Source organism: Desmodus rotundus, chromosome 11, assembly GCF_022682495.2.
Source record: "Desmodus rotundus isolate HL8 chromosome 11, HLdesRot8A.1, whole genome shotgun sequence".
NCBI classification, from domain to species: domain Eukaryota; kingdom Metazoa; phylum Chordata; class Mammalia; order Chiroptera; family Phyllostomidae; genus Desmodus; species Desmodus rotundus.
In genome coordinates, this window is record NC_071397.1 from 17,456,705 (window position 1) to 17,468,655 (window position 11,951).

At 46.1% G+C, this 11,951-nt stretch overlaps 1 non-coding gene across 1 annotated transcript; it reads right to left on the reverse strand.

Annotated features, from left to right (window-relative positions):
* Positions 1-11,449: 11,449 nt before the first annotated feature.
* LOC112302494 (U1 spliceosomal RNA) lies at positions 11,450-11,616 on the reverse strand. The gene has a single exon (XR_002974556.2). It is a non-coding gene; the product is annotated as a U1 spliceosomal RNA (small nuclear RNA).
* Between the last annotated feature and the right edge of the window lie 335 nt (positions 11,617-11,951).

Sequence of the window (11,951 nt, forward strand, 5' to 3'; positions counted from 1 at the left end):
CATTTATCTTATTTTTACTGTGTTCAAGGAGAAAGCAATAATTTTCAGAGCAGCACCTTTCTGATGCAGTGGGCCATCACATCGAGGAAAACCTCTCTAGCAAGAACTCAGTGGAAAGTAGGTCTTCACGAAGCACCCTTGCTTGACTGCTATGCCTGCCTCCCCTGGGCAGCTCTCTCCTAGACAGGGGAGAGAGGCAAACACTATCTTGATTAAATTTAGGCAGCTCCCGGTAACCCTTTGTTACCAGCCCTCAAAATTTATCTTTGTTTTTCAGATCACAGCCCTGTCTTCAGGAACCATTCACATGTGAATTGTCAGGTGTGGACGCTACATGCAACTGCTGGGGTACTGTCTTTGCGTGGCTTCCTCCTACAATATTTGGTTAGGTGTGCCCTGCTCCCCACTAAGCTATAATTGACCTTTTACCACATGCTCGGAAGGATGGATGGATGGTGGGTAAACAGATGGATGGCAGGTAGGAGGACAGGTGGAAGGGTAGACGGGTGAAGAGTTGGATGGGTAGGCAGATAAGTGATGGGCGGATCAATAGGTAGATGGATGAACAGGTGGATGGATGTGTGGAAGAGTGGATGGGTGGATGGACTAATGGATCAATATGCAGGAGGCTCTCCCATCCCTTCTTTATACAGTTACTCCACAGTGAAGGATTCCCAAGGGCATCCTGCTTCACACGGGAGGTATGTGCAGGACCAGAGCTATATTTAGGTTGGGTAGAACTTTGCCTTGGGGTAGATTTTAGAGCCCTGAAAGGCAGGAATCATACTTTTCTATCTATGTGCTTTAGTAATCATTTTATTCTGTGCCACATAGTAGATGCTGAGTGAATATTTGGTGATAAAAAGGAGTGAATGATGTTAAAAATACAAGGAAGGCCCTTCCTGACCCTGAAACTTAGCCCCCTCATTTAAAATTTTTGTGCTTATATTCCAACATTAAAACTTCATTCCCTCATAAATCAGTTATGTACCCAGAAAGTATCCAGCTATGATGCAAAATATTCCTGGATGTTAAATGTGTTAAACCCTTTCCATCTGTTGTTTCTTTAGCAGGAATTAGCTGTCCACATTGCTGTCTCTCTTGATTCCTTGCTGATGAGGTTGGGCATGGGGCAGGCGCAGATGTCCCTGGGACTGGGCTGAAGTCAGAAAGGGCCCTGTACAGAGGACACCCCAGGGCTGTGAGGAGGGGCCCGAAGACTCCTCTCTCTCCTGATCTTAGCAGCTGGCCCCTGGCCACCCTGCCTTCCCAGCAGCCCCTCCTCCTGACATAATGGGAATCCTTCACTTTGTCTCACAGATTTTTGTCAGCTGGGCAGGGCACAGAGGTGAGGAAAGAAATGAAGAGAGAAGAGGAAAAGGGGGAGCAACAAAGCAAGCACGAGAAGACGGGAGACACAGGACTGTGAAGAGTGAAGAGAGAAAAAGGAGGAAGGGAGGCTGGACAGGAGCAGGGGGTAGATTGTGTTTGCAGCGCAATGCCTCCAGCAATAGTATCGTCGTCATTGCACCTGAGCAGGTGCGCAAAGATTCCATGTATTCATTAAACAACATGAAAATGGAACACGTTTCTATGGGCCTCGTCAGAAATCTTGGCAGATGCAGTCAGGAGGTGCACGCCGCTTCTGAGATGTGATTTTCAGTAGTGTCTACTGTACTTTTGATTGGGGATGAGAAAAAGAGGAAAAGGGCATGGATTGTGCGTTTTTAAAAAATCATTTTGAAAATTTTCTCTCCAAGTGGATTTTGCCTTAGGCCACGTTGAGCTGCTTCGAATAGCCATGTGAGCATGAGCCATGCCCGGGGGCCTGCCAGTGGTCTCTGGGCCACACAAAAGGCCATGCCAAGGGCCCATTTCGTTGAAATAGCCCACTGTGTCCCATCTGGAGGGCATGCCCTTCATGGCCCACAGCCTCCCCTTACTCCAGCATTGTTCATAACTTCTATTCCCCTCTATTCCACTTCTGCTGTGACCTCAGTGTCCCTGTCTCGCACTCAGACATCTGAAGTGTGTGACTGAAGCAAAGAGTGTTTTGTTCCCAGCGGAACAAGGCTCAGGGAGACCGGCAGCACCAGAGACAGGAGTGGGCACCGTTAGTCACTGAACTAGAGCTGAGCAGTGTGCAGGATCCCCACGACAAACACCACCTTTCCCTGGGAAGGCAGCCAAGGCCTGGAGCCCTGCGTAGGAAATCCCCCGTGAGAGGCCCTTCCTGAGCACCACAGAAAATGGTTCTTTTCATAGGCTCCGAGTCCCCTTCCTTTCTAGCCGTAAAGGCCGACATCACATCCCCTGTCCTGGCCCTCTGCACTCAGTTCCGTGCCAAATGCCCCAACCCAGGAGCCCCATGGCTGCTGCATCATTCTCTTTCCCCTCCACACTCAGCGGGCTTCCCCCAGCCTTCAGAAACCTCCTGCTTTTTGAAGCTCCCTCCATCCAGTGCTCAGTGCCTCACATGTGCAGCTATTCAATGTCATGACCTAACATCTCCAGAGGCTCCTCTGGTTTGAACAGAAATGATTTGTTGACTTTGCCAGATTAGCAAGGGGAGCAAATTCCACAGATGCCTCTGTCCCTAAGTCTCAAACTTCAGCCCTCCAGTTTGATAGCGGGAGTAACGTGGTGAGGGGAGGCAGCCTAAGACTGCACAGAACAACTACAGAAGAGGCACTCTTTATGGAGCAAAGACTAGCTGGCAGGCAACTGTCAAAGCCTCTCTTGTGGACTTAAATATTCAATCCTGTCAATAGCCTTCTGTAGTAGATGCTATTACTAACCCCATTTTACAGAGAAGAAAATAGAAGCCCAGAGATGGTAAGTAACGTGCCAAGGCCCCAGGGTAGGCAGAGGCAGACGAAGGTGTGCCTGGGGGAGGCCTCTCTTGGCATGCCCTGAGGGTAGCAGGAGACTTGGATTTCTCTGGCACGCCTTGGTGGGTTACTTCAGGCCAGCCATGCTCATTTTGTTTCAAGTCTCCATTCCCCAATCAGAAAAAGTATGGCGATGAAGTATCTTGGGATACTTGCATAAGGTGATGCTGAGATTTTTTTCCCCCTAATGATAAATGTACTCAGAAAAATCTCCAAATTTTCTGGACTAGGGAAAAGGGATGAAGTAGGTGGCACAACTGATATTCAGTGACCCCTAAAGTCTCCATCTGTGCAAAGCACCCCTCTGTCCAGGCCAGGCCTTTGGGTTTCCAGGGCAGAGTTCTCAGGTGGGTACAAAGAGCGAAACCAGAAAAGTCGGTGGTCACGCTGCCTGTCACTACCAGAACCAGTAAGTAGAGACAAGGATCAAATCTTTATAGGTGCTTTATTCAGATGCCAGTGATCTGAGAAGACAGTGGGGTGTGTACCCTTAAAAACTATCTTAACATCTCATCTCAAGCCAACCTCTTACAAAGGGAGAAGAAAAGGGTAGGTAAGGGGTTTGGAAAAATGTTAATCAGATAAGAGTTGCAGTCTGTGGCAATTTTCCTGGCATTTCTTTATCTGTGACGCAACAATTCTTTATCTGAGTCACTGACGTTCCTTCCCTGGAATACAAGGGCTCACATAGAGCCCTTGGGCACAAAGGTTGAATTGCCTGTGGTTGACTTCCTGGAGTCAAGTAGGTCATGCATTCCAGTTCCTGAGTTCCCCTATCATTCCCCCTGTTAGTTTTCAATTATCTTATTTCTATAAGATAAGTTTAGCTAAAGAAATACAAACTAAAACCACATAAAAGCAGATAAGATTATTTTAAAATCATTTTGCTGTTGAATAAACAGTCTTTCCGCATATTGCCTGTCCTGCAGGCAATTTGATGTGACCTTCGGCATAAGATACATTAGTGAATTGAACAGACACTTCTCCAAGGAGGACATACAGAGGGCACATAGACATATAAGAGAATGCTCGGCATCACTAGCCATCAGAGGGATGCAAATTAAAACTGCAGTGAGATACCACTTCACACCAGTCAGAATAGTCATCATTAACAAATCAGCAAACAAGTGTTGGAGAGGATGTGGAGAAAAGGGTGGTGTTGCAATTCATCTAAAATAGTGTTTAGTACAGTGAAACAAAAGTTTCACACTTCCCAGCTAGGGCTACATTAGCATGGCTTTTGTTGTTGTCGTTGTTTGTTTGTTTTTTGTTTTTGTTTTAGAGAAGTGACAGAAGGGACAAAGAGAGGGAGAGAAACATCAATGTGTGGTTGCCTCTCACGTGCCCCCTACCAGGGACCTGGCCCACAACCCAGGCATGTGCCCGGACTGGGAATCAAACTGGAGAGCCTTTGGTTCACAGGCCGGCACTCAATCCACTGAGCCACGCCAGCCAGGGCCTACATTAGCATTTTTTAAAGAAAACATTTCTATCTTCCAGAGTTACCATAGGTCCCTGATTATCTTTCCAGAGAAATACAAATGCCTACGAGACATGAAATAAAAGTTTGTTTGACATAGGTTCCCCAAAAAGGCAGTGCTGAGTCTTAACCTGATATTCCAGGTCCTGCCATTCAAAAGCAAACAACAGTTGAGAGTCCTGGTCAACCAGAAAGCAACATAAAGCATCTTTAACTCCAACACTGAATTCCAGAGGCTGTCCCCAGGTATACGTTCTATGCAATGTCATTTATGACCCTTAAGTCTTGTGTGGGGAGTGGCAGAGCTGAATTAGTTCATATTCCTGAATCTTCTGAATTACTGGGTATATTCTTTATTTTTTATTGTTGTTCAGTTACAGTCATCCCAACTCTTCCCCTGTTGCTCTCCCCTGCCCCGCCCACACCCCCACTCCCTCAGCTAGTTCCCACCCTGTTGTCCTTTTCCATGGGTCCTTCATACATATTCCTCAACTAGACCCTTCCCCTGTTGTCCCCCGTTTTCTCTCTCTCCCCTCTCCTCTGGTCACTGTCAGTTTGTTCTTTATTTCCATGTCTCTGGTTCTATTGTGCTCATTTGTTTATTTTGTTCATTAGATTCCACTTATAGGTGAGATCATATGGTATTTGTCTTTCACCACCTGGCTTATTTTACTTAGCATAATGCTCTCCAGATCCATCCATGCTGTGGTGAAGGGTAGGAGTTCCTACTTTCTTTCTGCTGCATAGAATTCCATTGTGTAAATGTATCACAGGTTTTTGATCCACTCATGTACTGATGGGCACTAAGGCTGTTTCCAGCACTTGGCTATTATAAATAATGCTGCTATGAACATTGGGGTGCATAGGTTCTTTTGAACTGGTGATTCAGGATTCTTAGGGTATAATCCTAGTAATGGGATCACTGGATCAAAAGGCAGTTCCATTTTTAGTTTTTTGAGAAAATTCCATATTGCTTTCCACTGTGGCTGCACCAGTCTGCATTCCTACCAACAGTGTACTAGGGTTCCCTTTTCTCCACATCCTCTCCAACACTTGTTTGCTGATTTGTTAATGATGACTACTCTGACCGGTGTGAAGTGGTATCTCATTGCGTTTTTAATTTGCATCTCTCTGATGGCTAGTGATGTCGAGCATTCTCTCATATGTCTATGTGCCCTCTGTATGTTCTCCCTGGAGAAGTGTCTGTTCACATCCTTTCTTGGGCGTATTCTTTCTAGGGTCTCCTTCTGCAAGGGATACCGCCTCATATTGGGAGTCCCTTCCCCGGGTTTGGGGTCAACTTTAACAAGGGAGGCTCGCTAAGTCCTCCCGGGCCTTCCAGCAGCCCACACAGTGGGGTTTACTGAATTCTCAGTTTCTTCTGGCCAGGGACACTTTTCTCCTCACTGTTTCAAAACGAACTGCTGGGCATACTCTGGAGGAACATGTAGGTGGAGCTGTTCTTCTGGAGAGAGAATGATTTTCAATCCCCAGTAAGGACACATGCCTGGGTTGTGGGCCACGTCCCCAGTTCGGGGCGCGCAAGAGGCAACTTATCAATATATCTCTCACACCTCAATGTTTCTCTTCCTCTCCCTGTCTTCCTCTCTCTCTAAAAATAAAATAAATAAGATCTTTTGTAAAAAATCCCTTCCCAGAAGAGGAAAACTGTATCTCCCACAGCACATTCTAAGGGCTTCAAAAAAAAATTGGCTTTCAGGGCTTCCAGAAATTCTAGTTACAGTTCAGTTAGAGCTCTATTGACCATGGAATATTTCACTCTGGTATCAATCAAAGAGGACTGAAGTTTTGTCCACTGTTAGTTTTACCCAAATTCTCAGACTCTCACCCCCTTTTTCCCTCGCTTGGGCATTCATTGTTCCAGTGCTCTTTTCCCTTGCACTGTGATTGCCCTGCCTCAGTAGAGGCTTCTCCACGGAGTTTGGTTACCTGATGGATTCAGGATGGAGAGACCAGTTCAGGCTCACCTCCTTCAGCTCCTTCAGCTGAGTAAGAAGGAGGATCCCCCAGGGCTGGAGGGGCAATGGGAACCCTGGCCATGCTTGCAGCAGCCCTTCCTGATATTCTTGGTCTTCTGAGCTTCTGCTGTCTGCCACAGGCTTCCCTTTTCTCTGGACCATTTTCCCATTTCCCTGATCTTTGACAAAACAACTCTAATTGCAGTGTAGTACAGTAGTTTAAAGACTCGTTCAGCAGCCAGCATTCTCCTGAGTCCAGATTATACATAAGCCAAGCAGTATAACAACCCCCCCCCCCCATTTTCTTAGGTCCATAAGCATAGGTCGACCAGTCAGCCATTTGCGCTCCAAAGGGCTACGTGCTGGAATGGAGGATCTCCCTCCCCATCCTACCAAGCAGAGCTCTGCAGTATCACACAAACCAGATGGCACCTTAATTCCTGTCAACCGTTCTGAGTCATAACCTGGGACTGCAGTTCTGAACCAGAAAGCGCAATGATTCATTTGAAAGTGAAGGTGACGGGGAGGCCAAGAATTGGAGGAGAGTCCCAGAGTGAAATCACTTGGCAGCTCCTAGGGAGTCTCCAGCCCAGGTGTTACGGAATAGCAAGTGGGGCCCTGCTGCCCACGGTCACCCTCTGGAGGCAAATGTTTGGTGATCAAGGAAAGAAGTCTTTATTCAAAAATTACACGATTTGGAATAACAGTTTTCCACAGGCATTAGTCACTTATGCCTATCAATTACGGCTAAAATCTTTAACTCTAGTTACAGCTTTAATCACTTAAACCTATCAATTAAGGCCAAACTCTTTGAAACCTGAGTTCTCCTATCATTCCCACTGTTAGTTTTAACTATCTTATTTCTATAGAGTTTACAAACTGAAACAACAGAAGATACAAAAGCTACCCAATTTTGGAAGACTGGCAGGCTTCTGCCTCAGAGCCTGCCCCCTCTACAACACCCAAAGAAGAATAACCTTGCCACCCTCTGCCAGGCCAGCCTGATCCAAGGCTGTGCCCAGAGTTCCTTCCCTTCCAAAATACTGCCCCTTGGGAAATGCAGGCAGCTGCAGAACAATCATCCGGGCATTCTGGAAGAAGAAGAGGGAGCCAGAGAATGATAAAGCCTGAGAGCCTGTCATTTATTTCAAATCGAGCCCATAATCCCATGCTGGAGGCATTCAGCTTCTCAGCCAATCCCGTCTTAGACCATTTACCATTGCCTTGGGCAACCTCCTCCTACGTGCCCCTTCCTACTCCTCCCCAGTGATCTGATCAGATCTGTCTACATCACAAGCAGCCAGCAGGACTCCCGGCCCAATACCCAGACTTACTGGAGAGAGTACTGGAGGTGTCCTGATGGAGTTGCCAGGAAATGAAATTGGAAAAGTCAGTGTCCATGCTGCCTGTCACTACCAGAACCCAGAAGTAGAGGCAAGAATTGAATCTTTATGGGCGCTGTATCAATGCCAGTGACCTGAGAAGATGGCAGGTTATGTACCCTCAAGAACCGTATTAACATCTCATCCCAAGCTGACCTTTTCCACAGGGAGAAGGAAAGGGTAGGTAAGGGGTTTGGGAAAAGGTTAATCAGATAGGACTTGCAGTGCCCGGCAATTTCCCTAGTATTTCTTTATCTGTGGATGGCTCAGATACCGCCTTGATCACCTGCAGACCCCTGGTGCACAAAGGTTGAATTGCTGGTGGACCTCCTGGAGTCACATAGGTGGTGCATTCCAATCCCTGGAGTAACAGCTTTCCACTTGCTTTAATCACTTAAGCCTGTCAATTATGACTGAAGCCAAAATGAAGCTAAAATCTTTAACTCTTGATTTCCCCTATCAAGAGGGTTTGTCACTCAGTGACTTAGAGGACACACAGACCCTGCACACCTGGATGGGTCAATCTGAGCCCCTTATTTTTTAAAATGTCAATAGTACTTTTTTTTTAAATTGAGGTATAATTGACATAACATTATATTAGTTCCAGGGTTACAATGTAACGATATTTGTATATATGGCAAAATGACCACCACAATAAGTCCAGTGAATATCTATTACCATACATAGTTACAAAATTTTTTCCCTCATGATGAGAACTTTTAAGATACACACTCTTAGCTACTTTCAAATATCCGATGCAGTATTAACTAGAGTCACCATACTATAATTACGGTCTCATGACGTTCATTTTATAACTGGAAATTTGTAGTTTTTGACCCCTTTCACTCATTACCCCACCCTCACTCCTTGTCTCAGGCAACCACCAATCCATTCTCTATATCCGTGAGCTTGGTTTTTTTTTTTTTTTTAAGATTTCATGTATAAGTTAGATCTATTGTATTTATCCTTTTCTGTCTGACTTATTTTACTTAGCATAATGCCTTCCACGTCCATCCATGCTGTTGCAAATAGCAAGATTTCAGTCTCTTTTATGGCTGAATAATGTTCCATTATATATAATGTTCCGTGTATACATACCTATATATATATTTGTGATATATATAAATGTGATATATGAAGGTCTGTCCAGAAAAAGTCCAGCCATTGTTAATATAACAAGAACAGTTTGCGGGCAACATTGATGTAAACTGGCAGCCAAGCGGAGTGGACTGGAATGCACATGCCTGAATGGACAAGGACGACTTCACTGTACTAGTCAGTGGGGGCGGTAGATGTCGTTGAGTGAGTGTGTGGACTGTGTGGTCACATCACATTCAAATGATTGAGTGAGTAGAGCAATAAATATGCATCAAATTTTGTGTTAAGCTTGAACATTCCTCCACGGAAGCTATTCGGATGATTCAGAAGGCCGCAGCTGTGGGCAACTGGTGATTTGCAGCTTCATCACAAAAATGTGCCCACACAGTTCATGCATCACATCTCGTGCAGAGTTTTTTGGCAAAACATCAAATCACCCAGGTGACTCAGCCCCTCTACAGCTCAAATTTGGCACCCTGCAACTTCTAACTTTTCCCAAAATTAAAATCACCTTTGAAAGGGAAGAGATGTCAGACCATCGATGAGATACAGGAAAATACGACAGGGCAGCTGATGGCAACTGTGAGAACGTTGTGAGGTCCCAAGGTGCCTACTTTGAAGGGGACTGAGGCATCATTGTCCTATGTACGATGTTTCAATAAATGCCTGTTTTTCCTAGTACATGGCTGGAGACCTTCTGGACAGAATATATATATGTCTCACATTTTCTTGACCCATTCACCCACTGACGGACATTTGGGTGTTTCCATATCTTGGATTTTGTAAATGATACTGCAGCGAGCATGGTGGTGCAGATATCTCTTTGAGTTGGAGTTTTGATTTTCTTTGGATAAATACCCAGGAATTCCTGGATTATATCTGAACTCCTTATTGAAAGAGAGCTGCCCTGTGCGTCCTCACTCACAACAGCAGGGAAGACACTGACCAGTGCTAGTCAGAGTTGAGCTCAGCAGTCTCTCCAGTTCAACTCCCTTGAGTAAGAGGGGAGTTCATGCTTTGATATGAGATGTGTGAATAAAGAAGGGGGTCTGTGATAAATCTGACAAGTTCAGTGGCAGAGTGTAACTTCCCAGTGAGATCTGATCATAAATTCCTAACTGGGGAGATCATGGGAGGCGGTCAAGACCCAGGCCTAGAACTTCTTCCCTGAAGGGTTTTTCTTTGCCTGCAGCAGCCCTGCCCATTGTTCCAGCTACCTAGGTTGACACACCTTGGAACTCTCAGAGTAATCTTTTTCAGACCCCTCCCAGGCATAATCACCTTCCAGGGAGCACTTAATCTTGTTAACTATCTCGTACTTTGCTTTCTCCCACCTTCCTGTAATTTCCATACCTTCCTCCTTAATTCCACATGTATAGAAGAAACTGCAACACTATCACTCTGCAGAGCAGTTGAGATCATGCTTCCCAGCATGGCATCAGTTCGGCTCAAATAAACTCTTACAAAAATTCTCTACAGGTTTGGACATTCTTACATCGACAGATGGAGTTGTAACTACTATTTCAGACACCAGGGGCCATATGATCAGGGATGTCAGACTCCTCTGCCAAGAACCCCAGTGACTGCCCGCTGCCTGCAGCAGGAAGTCCACAGCCTTTATCTGGGCTTCAAGGAGCTCCAGGAGCCTACTCTCACCTTTCTGCCTTGGCCCCTGTCTTCTTAGAAACTCACGAGTACCCGCTCTGCCAATTTTGACTGATTTGGCAGCATCTTAAGAATTAATGTTTATCTTTGGTGGAAGATGCAGTGTCATATTTGGTTGATTCTAAGATGCACACTTTTTCTCGTTTTAACATCTGTAGGGTAAGTGGAGGCAGTCTGGCTTCCTCACCCAGGTGTCTGGGTAGCTAAGGGGAGCAGTGTTCCCATAGCCTTGGAGGCACCTGATAACCAGTGTTCTCACAGCCTTGAGACTGGGTCCGATAAACTGTTCCCATAACACAAAGTGGGCTCGCATGCACAGGGTTATGTTATGTTGTGTAATGTTCTGCAATTTTTTTCTGGCTTTGTTCCCATCTCGTACTTAAACGAGTAGGGGCTTCTCACTAGAGAGAGACACGCAAGGGGACAGGTGCCATGATGGGTGCCACGCTGGGGAGCAAGGGCCATGACACGTGCCACACAGAGACATGTAGATAGACATGCAGCTTGCAGTGTGCGCGGCTCACCCACCCGTGAATAAGGGCATGTCGGGCATCCCGACGGCTCTGTGAATATTAATCCGTCTGCACAGACACCATGGACCTGCCCGGCCCTGAATGGTCGCAACACAACATGTTATTGATTTAACATTGATCTTACAATCGGTGGCATGTCATTGTTCATTTGGCAGCACTTTTTCTTTAATAGTGATTCCTGAAATAAAGGTGTATCTTACAAGCAAAGGCGCCTCAGGTTTGATGAAGCATGCTAAGTAGCGTATTCCAGATTTGAGCTCTAGAAGTTCAGCCAGAGGCCGGGAACCTGTGTGCCATTCTCTGAGCCTTTCCCTCCCAATCGGGCCTGGGCGCTGGTGGAATGGGGGGTGATCTCTAGAGGTCTGTAAGGCCCCCTGATTGTAACCATGGTTGATATTCAAAATGTTTTCCCCCCCAGGTAATCGCAAACACACACTTTATGCAGTCGAAATTTACCACAAATTATGCTGTTGAGTCTCCCACATTTGGGGAAATTGCAGGCATCGGCACACCTGGAGTGCAATGGGTGAGCCTCGCCCTGGGAAAACCACCTTCATGATCTTGGTATCTCCCCTGCAGGGTAAGTACTGATATTTAAAACGTTTAATGACCAGACCAATCAGAACAGAGGATGGCTGAAAACAACTGGTCTGTCTGTCCAGGAGCTAAACTGGGATGCTAATGCAGGTCTCCCTGACCTCAAAGCTCATGCCCTTTAACTTCCCCGTCTGACGTCTTCGAGGAGACACTGGCACCTCCAACCTTGAAGGACTTGTCTCCCTCACTCTGTTGTAAGTACCTTGAGGACAGGGAGTGGGTGAGTCATTTTTTATTGACCGCCTCCCCCCCAAGTCTACATGTCAACAGCTGGCTCTGGGACCATGGAGGGGGAAAGACCTGATTTGTAGTGTTTTCCACGCAAA